General features: G+C 45.7%; 1 protein-coding gene across 4 annotated transcripts in view; it reads right to left on the bottom strand.

The window, feature by feature from the left end:
* LOC111243683 (protein Wnt-16-like) overlaps window positions 1–14,078 on the bottom strand; it is an 84,075-nt gene that overhangs the window by 12,958 nt on the left and 57,039 nt on the right. The gene's annotated exons all lie outside the window — the stretch shown is intronic.

Genomic DNA, 14,078 nt, shown 5'->3' with positions numbered 1-14,078 from the left:
TTCGGCCAATCTCGCCTCCTCAATACCCCATCTATTGTTTCTAAATTTGAGGAAACAATAGCTTAGATCGGTAGCCTTGCAGACTTCGTCTTACTGCATAACGTAGTGCAGAACAAAACAAGCAGCCCAGATTATTCTGGCATATTCAAGTATTTCAAAAAGCTTTTTTACGGTTTGACGAACTCAATAACGTACTCATTGTTTAAGAGTCAGACAAATGAATAAGGGCTTAGCACGAGGGCGGAGTCTAGCGAGCCACGATATCGTAATGTTGTAAAGCAGTCAGCGAAACGTCGCGTTTCTACAATGCTGAATGCCAACGCTTCGTGTTCTTGTTGGAAGCAATAGAAGCACCGAGCACGCATAATGGTCAGAGTTACGAGTAACTTGAGAGTTCGACAGATGAAGGAAAAATAAGGGGTCTAGGATTCGGGCTGCGCAACTCGCGTTGGCCTCCTTTCATCGAATGAACCTCCTAGCGGTCGTCGTTCACGCCAGCTATCTACGTTGCCTCTTCTTTTGAACGTCGTCATCGTCTCTGAAGAGCTAGCTTTTTTAGACAGGCTGTCACCAGTCGCGAATTTTTGTGAAATTCGATCTATTTTATTGAAAAGTGGTGCACAAGCGACATACGGCGTCTGCTACTTAGACGCGCGTCTCGTACGCTTCATCGTTCACTAGAACAGGCATGGAAACGAACCAGCCCAATGTGCAAAGAAGATGGCCAAGAAAGTCGGCGACCATAAGAGCTTGTGACGAATCGGATGAAAAAGAAAATTAGAAGTTCAACTTGCGGAGGGGTCAGTCGGAAACTGAAAGAAATCGTCGTGTAATAGTTCAAATCGACAAAAGGCGAATAGGGAAAGAGGAAAAGCGCCTGTGTTGCCACTTTGTTGAAGCCGCTTGTTCCGAGGAAGGAGTGACCAACTGTCACAACTCGTAGACGATTTGAAAACACTATTACTTTTGTTACGTATCTGGTCACGTTGCCTGTACTGCTTAAAACAGTAAACAAATTCTGTTTCCATCAATTGGTTGAATTTGTCGTATTCAATTGCCAGCACGAGCAAATGTTTCCTCTCTTCGTGCTTAACACTATCTGCTAAATGCTATCTGTGCCCACTTGTTCTCAAAGCAGTAGTTTGTCAGATTTTTTGTGACATTATGCGTTTCGATAAAAAGGTGGCTCTAAACAATGGCATATCACGCTGCCCTATATATTCAAATTGACTTTCCAACTAAAGTTCTTTTATGGGGCCTGAGTGTTACTCTTTCAAGCTGTTATACACAATACTTAATTTTATTTTCACTGCGATATATTTTACGGCCACGACAGTGCCCAGTGCCCAAATCGTCATTGGCACAGCTTCGCTTAATGCATTACTCCTAAGCAATTTAGCCTTTGAAAGTGGCTCGTCATTTTTTCCGTCGACCTGCTCAAAGTTAGGTGATGTCCAATGGGAGCTCCGGCTTCTTAGTGCCTTTAAGTCGTTTTCGGGAACGTTCCAATTTTCGGGCCGTAACGTCGACCCGCGTAGGCCTCGTCTCCTCCTTGAATGCCCTTAAACGTCCGGAAACCTAGACATACTGCTTCACTTCCTAGAATGCCTGCATGATCAGAACATGGGCCAGTATGGAACGTATCGGTAGTATAAAAAGGGATGCTTTCTTCGACATGGATCCGTCGTTTCGCTTAGCAAAACCAGAGGCGCGTCCGGAGACGCAGCACAGCTTACAAGGGGTTGCGGTGACATTGGCGGTTCGGCGAGTGGTATCTCTTCCGCAAGATTAGACCTGACGGCAAACACTGAACAATGTGATTCTGATGCAGTAGCCTAACCCGTTGGGATTTTTCCTTTCCAAGGGACGGCGGCCAGGAAAAGGAGACGCCGATTTGCTCACCTCTCTCTATTTTTTTTCTACCTTGAGTTCACCTTTTGCTTCTGTTCTGTCTACCGCCACCTTCCATTTTTCTGCCATAACGTTATCCTCTCTCTCTGTACCCGCGCCTCTTGTCGAACGGCGGTGTGCGCTCGGGCGACCTGAGCTGCTCTAGAGAAAGGTAGCAAAAAGGGCAGAACAAAAAGCTAAAATTACAGGCCCAACTGTCATGTGTGCCCGCTTCCTATGGCCACCATCAGTGGCACCCTGGTTTAACGGTGGTAGCACAGTGAGGCGATCCAACCGAACGGAGCTGAGTTCTGCACAGCCTTTTGGCGACACGCGCAAACTTTGACAAAGTTTCCTTGACTGTGGAAATACCGGTCCGATATGGTGACAATCTGCTGATCGTGCACTTTTTTTCCTTTCCTTGCCCCAGCTGACACAACCGAACATGAGATAAACGAAGAGTGAGCACCTTCTTTCCGTACCGTCGCGCTACATTACGAAATCCCGCTAGGGCATGAGAGAGAGAAACGTGAATACGAATATATAAGAGCGATATTCGTTGAACTGTTTTTTGCCCACCACAGGTAGATGGAAAATTGTCAAGAAAAAGAAAGAAAAGGCGCCAGAGACCTATTGATTAGGCGGAGGTCTAAACTTTATTCATTAACAGACGTGTACACCAGCAATAGTACCAGCACAAACTAGCCCAGCACCATACCTATATATATATATAATATATATATATATATATATATGGCAGCAGGAGTATTAGATGGGGCGACGCGACCAACAAGTACTGCGGCCTACCGGAGAAAGAGGATCTGTTATGTCACATCTCAGCGGCGTGCTGAAAAACCCGCTGAACGTGACACCTGAGGCGGCATAATGGGATCGGCTAAGGATAGAATACTTCGAAAAGCCTAGTCTCTGTAATAATGATAACGAAAAATTGCCTTTTTTCTCTTTGATGTAAAGGAAAAATGAGTTCAAAGAATCGCTGTTAGTTTAGCCGTGCGCTATGGTGAGGTTTTCAGAGTCTCGCGCACCGATCCCCAGTTTGCTTTGTCCGCGGAATGTTCTTTTATAGCGCTGACGTAGAACACAATGACAGATTCTGATTAGACAGTAATAAAAAAGCAAAAACGATGCAGACGCTACAAGCCTCGCCGCTTCACTGCGTTGCCGCCTGGCGGTGAAAATGAACATTTGAAGAAGTATCTGCCCTCAGTCACCGATATCAGGTGTCGTCGGGGCGTGTATGAAGACAACACTGTAAAGGCGGCATCATGAACGAAGAGTTTATGAGTTGTCTTGAATCTTCTGTTTCCTTGCTTGCGTACGTATTTCCGGATCTATACCGTTCGGGTGAGCCCGCTGAGACATCGAGCAACAAAAGCTGGTGGTCCGACGAGGGGTAGTAACAGTTTAATATGCGCCGTAAACCAACCTGCCCGGGGTCGGTGATAATGGACTGAGACAAGTTTTACTACATCCAACTGCAATTTGCAAACTAAATGAAATGTACAACAGCCCCGTCCGGAGCACGACATTAATGCTGTTGACCGGCGCAGGTTTATTCCCACACTTTGCGATGACAGTTTGCGTTCGCCGGCCCCCCTTTTCGATTTTTTCCCCGTTTGAAGCACCGTTATGCATATGTGGTGCGAGGGGTTACCGCTGATTCCAAGGTGGCATTTTTTGTCCTTTTTAAGGATCATTATCCAAACATTCGCCAATTGGTATTTAACAGCTTTTCCTTGAAGACTACCGTTCCCGTTCGGTTTGGCTTTATGTGAAAATGATTTCCTCAAAAGTTGGCCAGCAGGCAGTGGGCAAGAATAAGTAACTAAAGTGTCCAATCAATTTCTGTTGTTTTGCCCGGGCAGTATTGTCATGAGGCTGCTAAATGACATAACGCTAGTAAGTGTTGCACCTAGCAGGGGCATCAGGACAATTTGAAGTTTCTCCGTCTAACTGATTCGTCGAAGCATTATCCTTCAGGATAAAGTAGATGACACCTTTACTATACACATACAGTGCTGATACATTGCAATTTACGCTAATTACGCCGACATCAATTCGGATATGACGCGTTAGGGGGGGGGGGGGGTGGCGATCGGGGTTAGATAATTTTCATAAAGCAGCCAGAGGGTCCATCAGTGTCAATCAACAAATTACCACGTGGCCATTACAATGACCTCATTGCTTTGACAACTTCATGAGCGTGCGAGTTGTCATAGAAATATGGTCAATACGAAATATTTTTTCGGCATCAACCTTTTTTCACTACATAAAGAACTATATTGTCGCTATCCAAAACTGATCAATATTGATTCAAGTTCTGTTTCGTTCATTTTCTATTTAGTGGACATTTTCAACATTTGCTGAGAGCACAGGTAGCTGATGTGACTGTTTCTATCTTTTTGTGCATCTTTGTTACTAGCACTTCGAAAAAGGTGTGAACATTAAAGTGCTGATATCTCTTATCGAGGCGCTATGGGATACTTTACGGTGTAGTTACGGTGAAACCAAAGCGACTGAACAATCTTGACGGCCTTCAGCGGACCTCGAAAGGACATGGACTGCAGCATCCCTATGATGACGACGGAAGCGACACTAGCTTGTATGTATAATGACGATATTGTCCGCTCTTTAATGATTCTCCCTTGCGCACCACTGTCACTGGTTGGTGGCCAGTCTGCGCGTGGTCCTTATACACGAAAGCTGCAGCGTGTCTGCGACCACATAGTACACGCTTAGGCAAGATCGCTCGATGAGTTTTCTCGTGCAATAGTTGTCGATTAGCTGGACGGGCGCCGGTGAGAGCTTGATCGACGAAAATATGACATCTACCTAACTACAGAGCTAAATAAGCTTTTCTTATTTTGAACATTGCGCGGGCTAACATTGAAGACCCCCGTTCGATCTTACGACCTACTATTAAAAAATAACATGTAAGCATAAGATTTCAGGCAAATTGGTAAATCATTCGAGCGCGAGTCGGGAAAGACAGTGATTTTGTCATGCATGTTTTATAGTTAGCTTCAAAGCTCACTGCATAATCGATAAACATTTTGTGCGATGACAAGTAGACATCTTGAGAAGTCTACTTGTCATCCCACAAATAGAGATTACGACCATATCAAACATTTTCGATATCCGGGAACTTGAAATCGGTTCAACAGTGCATCATCACCGAACAACTCCTCGACTCAGTAACGCGCAAGAGACAATACGTAGAACGTCCGTTTGTGTCTGTCGCTATAAACATTTCATACTATGTGCGTTTCCGTACGTGTCTGTTATCCTGAGTTGGGCTTGCATCACTGTCCTGCAGTGCATTTGCCATGGCAAACGTCACTTGCGTGCTGGTGCTCTAGTCGTCTCGCTCCTTCTTCGCTTTAAGTTCAACTTTAATAGCAAAGTGATGACGCGCCTAAGAAAAAAAAGCAGATAGGACGAAAAAGTTTACGCTCGTACGCGTGCTGTAGCCCACCAGCATTTATCGATAGCGTCAGCCCTGGCAGCTAACACACCGCCCCTTCAATCACCTCTTTTCTATAAGGTGCTGCCAGCTCCTATCCCACCAACTTTTCTTTCTCCCTCTATTTTTCAGACACTCTCAGATTCACACGTGCATACACACATATATATATATATATATATATATATATGCGGCCAGCGTCGAGCCATTGCCATCCAGATTTTTCTCGTCTCCAATGGACGCAATTTTCACTCCGTCTTTCTCCCTGCCACTGAACCTAGGTCCGAATCATTGTACTTTAAGTTCTCGCTCTCACTGCGCAACCTAAGCGCCGTGCCACAAAGGCTACCCTGAATGACTGTGGAATTCCTACCGCACCTGTACTACCACCCCTCCGAAAAACGTGATCTTTGTCAGCCCCCGCAGGCAGTGAATGCCTGTGTATTGGCGCGGACTTCGTTCTGCGAGCCGACACTTTAACAACATTGAGGGGCACCGCCAACTCTTTTATGTTTTTTCGCTCTAGATAGTGTTAGTAGCCTGTGTGAGCGTGTATCCTTCCGCGAGCTGGGTGATTGATCGCAAACTCAACGTGACGCACGCACAGGGACCAACTATTACGGTACTCTCTGAAGTCCGCTGTTTGGCCAGCGGCCGACGGCTTGATGACAGCTTCCAACAGACCAGCACCCGCTTGTCGAATCTGATATCGGAATAGTTGTTCATGGCGCCCCTGAGCACTCACAGTATGAGCTGGTGAGCCCATAGTGCATTGGGCGCTCCTTGCCTTCGCGCGGCTTTGCGTTCGCTGCCTGCGTTAAACCAGTCGCCAGCTGATACTGGAAAAAAAAGTTACGTACCGACAACCAGTGCAAAGCTAACCAACTAAAGCAACGAATCAGTTCAGTCGCGGAGAGGCGGACAAACACACTCAACTTAGAGATACCAGGACAGACGCGGAGGAATAGTAACAGCGAGAGAAGAAATATTGACTCTTAATCGTTTTGTTTGCAAGAATCATAGGGCTGTGCAAGAGCTATTTAGCTCCGTAGTCAACGGCGCTAGCCTGTACCCCAGGACTTTCGAGCAGGAAAAAGAACTGCGTGGATGGAAAAAACAGCTGGAGGAACGAAAACTTGGAACACTCCCAACACTTTCGTTTGGCCTCTATAGCCGTGATAGCAAACAACATTCCCGTTTCGCGGAGTAGGTCTCAGCGCAGCGTCCCTTGTATGTCTGTCTTTGGACAGCAAAGCGTGTTAATGGAGCACGTTGGCACATGAATTCTAATAGAATTTCAACGCTAACGCATGGTTGAGTGCAAAGTGAACCATTCGATGACCTAACATATTTGAAAGGGACGACTCAGACTGAGAGCGGGGACACCGCTCTGGGCTTTCATAGCTGGTGCCGAGGCCTATACTCCATTGCCACTTTAATGTGTAGGTTGCATCTCTTTTGACTACTCTGTCGTTGCTTTATTGATGTAGCAGTCGTTGAAGCTGGTAGCAGTAACGGTAGTAAGCACCTGCTTGCCAGTGTCACTCAGCTGGCTCTTTAGTTAGATGGGTGGCAGGTCTCGCTCGGTTCGGCCGTTCATGCCTGCGACGGCTGCGAGTCCTATATGCGCATATTAATATATCATCATCCCTAGACGCAGCAATAACACCTTGCAGCTTTTGCTGAGTAACGCACACTCTGTACAGAAAGAGGCAGTGAATGTTAGCGCGATGGGCCAGAGTGCAGGCGCGGAAGCGGTATCACTTCGAGTGGCCACGTCAGTCTCCATTTTGATATGGCGTGCTTTAGCCTGTTTCGCCTGTCGCAGTCGAGCGCCGTAAGCAGGCAGGTTTCATCGGGTATGATGGTGGTATAGCGCCTGTCGTAGGTCATACAATATACACACACACACACACACACACGCACACTATGCACTGTTAAGTTCGATGAACAGCTACTTACTAAGTAACTGTAAATTCTTAGACCGACGGCCAACGATGGACGGTACAAGGGCCTGCAAGTAGCTGCTGTGGACAATTTCCGGGTCTACGGGCGGTATCTAATAACGCGTGTGGCTCAAGACACAATTGGATAGACAGCTTCGGAGTAGGGTCTGACGGGAAGGAGGTGAAAAAACGCGAGTAGATAACTGTAAGGAATTGGCAGCGAAAGGAGGTGTAACCTAACAGAGCTGAAGGATGGAACCATACGACGGAGAGAGAGAAACGAACGACACCCACTTCGACCTGGCGCATTGTCAAGCTTTGCCTGCGCATAACGCCCCATAATTATCATTCGCATCTTCCAGGCTTCTTCGTCGTCTTCGGCATCGTTTGAAGCAGACAGAGTGAAACGGGGGATTATGTGAACAGGGAGGCGCTCTCGCAAAGGAGGAAAAAAGGTATCATTCTCTGTAGGTCGGTGTGAAACGAAAGCAAATGCAAAGGGACATTGCAAAAGCAGCGAACCGGGGGAAGAGTGGAGGTTGCCCAACCTCAATTGAGAGTAAGGAATCGAGGGGGGCAGGCAAAGTGCGAGGGTATGAGTCACAGTGTAATTAGCCAAAATAGGAGTGCGAAGAAACGAAGCGATAATCATCATATAGGCTAGCACAAACCCTAGCAGTAGTAATGAAGTGATAACAAACAGTTAGTCCTGCAACAATATTAGTTAGAAAAGAATATCGGTACTAATAATAGCAAGCTGTTCGCTCTCAGGAGGACGCGAGAAAAGAACGATGTCAAGAGAAACGGAACCGCAGACGCGTCTTATAAGTAGGTACTCTAAACAACTTTAGAAAATAGATAAATATCTCGGTGTTCTTAATGAATTAGAAAAGAAAAATAACGGGAAAATTGTGTTCAAACACATTTCGACTCGCAGATCTCTCAGACGATGCCTCAGCATATCGATAGGTTCAAAAACCTAGGCACCCTTCGTTTTGTGCTGGAAGCAAGCCATTTAGTAGAATGGTTAACAGCGACGCCGGACGTACAACTCGAAACATTGAGGTATAAGTACCTTATTTAGAGCTGATCGAGCTCCGTTATAGCATGGTGGTGATGAGATTAGCTTTTTCTCGTCAGATGCCTCAGGTATTTTAGATTTTAAGTAATCTAATTATCGTTATAGGAGCAGAAATTTCCATTTCTGACTCTACATAAATCTGACTAACCACAACTGCGTGTCTATTATCAGTCTACATCAAAAAGTATGACCTCCATTCGCAGGTAGCTCATAACAAATTTTAACCAGACAAGATCATTTTTTACAGTACAGCTTACTCTGCAGCCTCCTATTCCTAGCCATCTCTATCAATCAAAATATGTTCTCCGCCTTTTTTTTTTTTATCATGTTAGAACACTGCTCATATGGCTTCGCCTAATGTATATGGACTTCATGGCTGACGTGATACTTGGTCTCCGCTGTGGCCACAAAGCATTCATTGCTCGTGCCTTCATCCGTTTGTCCTCGCTTGTCTCACTTTGTTTCATCTGTTGCTCGATGAACATCACAGATTCTGCGGGAGTGACGGCTGTATTGTAACTGATGCTAGTTATAACGCCTGTCGTAGAACCGCACCATCTATTCATCCTCCCTTCGCTTAGCGTCGAGGCAGCTGCGCTGCTTGCAGTTCAGTTTACCCTTAGGGTTAGCTGACGCTGGCGTCTGCCAGTGTTGTTGTCTTCCTGTGGCTATAACGTAAAGTGACAGTGTCTCCAAGCTCCTGCGGAAGGCTGCAAAGGTTGTCAATGAGCAAAAGCACAATACTGTGCTACTGGTCCTTTCCCTGGTTTCTAATCCGTAAAGGACGACTATCGGAAGGGATAACTTTGGGTAACTTTGCTCAAGTCCGGCTAGGAAGAGGGATTGGGTAGGTGTTCATGTCAAGCGGTGCCAGCATCTTTCTTGCCTGGACCTGGGATTTTCCCAGTCTCTGCGAAAATTTCTGTCACAAACTAGGTATAATACTGGTATTCGTAGTAGGTGTCTTGTTTATTGCTCTATAATTTACCACACATCGTGTCTGGTCGAATTTGCTTTGGCACTCGCAAACTCCTGTATTCCCATCGCAGCCCCTTTGCTCCCTCCGTTAGTCTCCGAAAGAGGCCCTTCTGCGTTCGACATTGCCGCCCTATGGTCGGTGGAAGAGTTTGTCCTCGGATCTCCAATCTCCAACGTTCGCCCCAAGGCGCCACACTCTCGAAAGGCCAATTTACTCCTCATAATAAGGACTGCTAGGGTCGAACAACGGGTGCTGTATCAGACTCTAGAGTTAACGACAACGATGCGGGGCGGGTAAGTGAAAGAGCCCATGGAGCCTGCAGAAGATATTAGTTGAGGGCCTGTCGGCTGGTTTAAAGTGACATAATCCCAAGTTAGACCGGGGACTTCTCTCTTCTCGTGGCCACCATAGAATCGTACACAATCCCTATATTAGTACGGTGTTATACACATTCGACTGCCATCATCAACTCCAAGTCGACAGTATTCAGGAGACTAATGGCGTCGCGCAGAGTGTTCGCCTCGCCGCAGTGTAATACGGGACATTTTTAGCCTCTTCTCGTCGTCTTCCTATGTTTCGTATCCACACTTTCCATTCTTGCTGTTTTCGTCATTCGGTCTGTCGTAATCCTTGATCTAGCGTTGGAATGTCCTAGCCGGCATAGGTATTAATCTGTTTTATACATGCTTGCTAGGAATGAACATAGAATTATGAGATGGCATTTAACTCGAGCAAGAAGATTTTTTTAAAAAGGTAGGCTGTGGTGACTAAATTATTATCGTTTTCTTCGGGCGCTTTGGACATGCGTATTGCTGTGTGCGTTATTCCATACATTTAATCTCGCACGCGCGAAAGGCGAAAGCAGTGGCTGATGGCATACGCTTGTGAAATACTCGCTGGTCCTTGAAGCCCTAACAAATTATCAACAGTGAGACGAGGATCCTTCGTCTTCACGAAATGATGTCTTAGTTGCATGCAAAAGCATGTCAATCGTCAGCCATTCAGGTCGGCTCCGTCGAAGATTTGTAGCGCTGTTTTTAGGTATCGACTGAGAATGAACACCGCTGAGTCACACTTATGCGCCTATATTTCCCGTTTGTTTTGCCCTTCTTCGTTCATGGCCGCTGTTGACGTCTATGTATGTTTGTTTGTTTATAGTATTAAATTTAATAGATGATTACCTTATAGTATCATTTCGAATACTGTGTGCCGTACGAATGATTTTGTCTACTAGCGTACTTTCCTATACAGTTGCCTTGCCGATAGTTGGTCTAGCCGTCACCAATGGTCATTGACCGTCCCGGTGCTGTCTATCGATAATGGTTAGTAATCTACCTTTGACACATGCTCTGCGTATATTGGTAACGTTATCCGTTCTAGATGTCGACTGCGCTAAAGCGGCAGATACAATCACGATTGAAACTGTCTGACTGGCTTTTGTCAGTCAATGTCCCTATCTCGCACGCGGTTTATCCGCCTATACTCTCATGAGAGTCTCGCCTACTGATTACATAGATGGATGCGCATTTCTTTCGACAAGCCTGTTGACCTACAGGCGAGACTGCGAGCTAAGTGGAATCCGCCTGGCTCTGCGCAGTCCGGCAGATTGCAATAAGGCAAGGCAAAAACAAGGAGAGGAGGGGAGAGGGCGGATCTCATTGCGAATGCCAACCTATAATAAAAGGCGAACGCTGTTTCGTGGGTCGGTTTTGGAGCAGTATCAGCAAGATATATTCGCCTGGGTTTCGGTTCCCTTGGAGTGAACTGGATCTGACCCTTGTCGGTGTGCTGTTCTCATCGCGTCCGTTATAGATTGGCGCTGCCCTTCGTAGGTTACTTATCGATGTTGTAGGCCCAAGTCGTTCAGTTCAGCCGAATCTCCGAATATCGTCACCGAATAGTACTAACAGCAGCAGGTAACGCATCCCGTTGGGGAGCAATGCGCGAACAATGCAGATGCTATTGCATCATGAGCAGGCAGCCTACGTTTCGAAGCTCCCGAGTCGAGATAGAGGAATCAGCGAGTCTTACAAAATTAGCGAGAAATGCACGGCAGAGGGACAAGAGCCGAGTAGGGGGGTGCTGGTGGCAGGGTCGGCAGTAGTCGGTCAGCTTAATGAGCCAACAGGAAACGGAAACGTTCGTTTGAGACAAAAGCGCGTCCTGCGCGCGGCCTCTGCTATAGAGAAAAACGGAGACCCGCAAAGCGTCGCAACAAAGTCAGAGCAGAGAACCCAACCACCGCATTTCGATCGCCATAACTACGGCAATGACTGAACTAACTATGGGCCTTTGGTGAGTATCCTTGGTAATGCTGCCGTTGTTGCTGCTGCTACTACTATTACTACTACTGATTCTGTATCGCTGACAAGGAGGAGACTTGATGGTGGCTACGATAAGTAAAATGTACAGCAGTTGGTAAAAGGAAGAAACATCGCGGGACGCATAACGAGCGTCGTCACAAACGAGTAAGAGCGATCCACTCTCGATCTTTCCATTGTTTTTTAATTTTCTTCCTTTCCTTTTTCTCCCTTGCTCGGGGATTTCCACTGGTGCCAAGTACGTGGTGACACAACGACTGAGTGCCAAGATAGAGAGATGCTGACAGAACACGACGTTAGAAAAGCAATGGTAGAAGGCTTGCCTGACCGATTATGCGCTTATGTTGCATCGGCGATGAAAGAGGGTTAGGATGGACAATTCGGTTAGAAGCAAAGATATAACGGAGAGATAGATGTTGGCGTAGGGAACTTGCGACTCTTGCTATTGCTAGCAACTATAAGCAGGTCAGCACCCAGCACTAGCGCACTAATAGAAGCGTACCTAACATAAGGGTCCTGCCGGAGCGCTATGCAGTTCAAAAGCAAGTGGTGATAATCGCATAGTAACGCGACTCTTTCTTGCGGGTTTAGTTACAATGAAATAATAATGCTTAAAACGGACGATCAATAACGCGGCCTTCTATTGTGAAAACATCCTTGCAGATCAATCGAGACGTTAATCCAATCGTGTCTATTATTAAACAAAAGGCCCAAGGCTTTTAGTGGAGCTATGGATACATAACTGATTGTAATCGAAAGCAATTTAATAAGTTCTATATTAAATTAAAAGCTAATTAGCTTTTTAGAGGGTTTCAACAGTTCTCGATCATAAATCCTTAAATGTATAAGCTGTCAAAAGGATGACGTTCCATTAAAAACAGGAGATATAATGCGAGCATTTGAAATTAGTGGACCGAATGCTATCGCTATCGGCAAATGGAGCACGGAAGAACAAGATTTCGATTTGGAAAGATTTTTGTTTTCCTTCAGGAGGCTCTAAACCAAACCCTTTGGCAAATTTGAGACATCTAATCAATGCAATATTGTTGTCTCAGATTATTTGCTAACAAAGAACAAATAAGAACTACTATGTATACATATTTCTTATTTGTTACAATATATATATATATATATATATATATATATATATATTGTTACGATCAGAACTAACGTAGAGTCCTAGTTCGAACTAAAAGTGTCTGGCCGATATGTTGCTCCTGTCCTTCAACACTTACTCCTTTACAAGTTTCTGGTGGCAACAAAGCCTGCACCCGGCCAAACCTATGGAATCGATGGAACCACAGGGTCTAGAAACCAGCAAATTGTACAAAGAGTAGACCAAGAATACGTCAGCGACCGATGAGATCGCCGCGCAAGGCAGGGTGGTTGTCGCTATATCGCCGCAGGAGACAGATGCAACCGTTAGGACTGGCAGCGGTAACAGGTCGTATTTTACGTAGTTGCCGGTGCTGAAGAAAAACATAAAAGAAGATTCGGCTGCGAAGAACAAGTTCCAACGAAGGCAGGCTGAGCCAACGAGGGAGGCTAGACGTGCATCATACGGGAGACGAACGGCCATATTCCTTTTGAAGTTGCCAGATTCGGATTCTGAAGTCATTAGACTTCACGAAGGCAAGAGCGCCGCGAGCGACCATATTCCACATGTAATGGCCAGATCTGGATTGCAACGATTGTACACAAGATTGCAAAACTGGAGATGGCACGCAACCATTAAAAAAGTGGCCACAAAGAACAAGTCACACGGGGGACATACGAATGCTACTTAGAATGCAGTGTGGTTAGTAGTGATGACCAGGATAAAACTGTCAGGTCAGACGATTAGCTTATAAAAGCCCCAGTCGATATATAGATCTCATCAGAGCTAACATGTGCTGGTTCCCTTCAAATACGCCCATCACGGTAGTGATGTAAGTCGCAGTCTATAAATTCCTCTGCGGACGAACTGCGCCGAAAAAGAAAGGAATGAATGAACGCGCTCAGCAAGTATCGATCAGTGGGTTGCTGATAATTACGGCGTTAGCAGTTTAGCCAAGATACATGTCGTTCCCCTTATACGAATAGTGTGACAGAAACGAAAATTCGCTCCCAGACCGGGCAGCCAGTGCCTGCCATGAATCCTAATAGCGAGTAAGTAAAAAAAAACAAGATGTTCTCTGAAATTGCATATATTCTCTTGCTAATTTCCCAAACACGATAATGCCACTTGCTGGATGTGACGATGACTTTTTTTTATCGTATCTTATATTAACATAGTGCTGAAATTCCGATAGCCGTTTATAGCTCTTCTAATAGCATATCCATTTTTATCCAACAAACCGTTTGTATTCAACAAACCGTTTGTAATGATATCATCAAA

The sequence above is a fragment of the Varroa destructor genome, unplaced genomic scaffold, assembly GCF_002443255.2.
Source record: "Varroa destructor unplaced genomic scaffold, Vdes_3.0 BEIS01000002.1, whole genome shotgun sequence".
Taxonomy (NCBI): Eukaryota; Metazoa; Arthropoda; class Arachnida; order Mesostigmata; family Varroidae; genus Varroa; species Varroa destructor.
The sequence above is the reverse complement of the archived record's forward strand: the minus strand, read 5'-3'. Positions and strand labels throughout refer to the sequence as shown.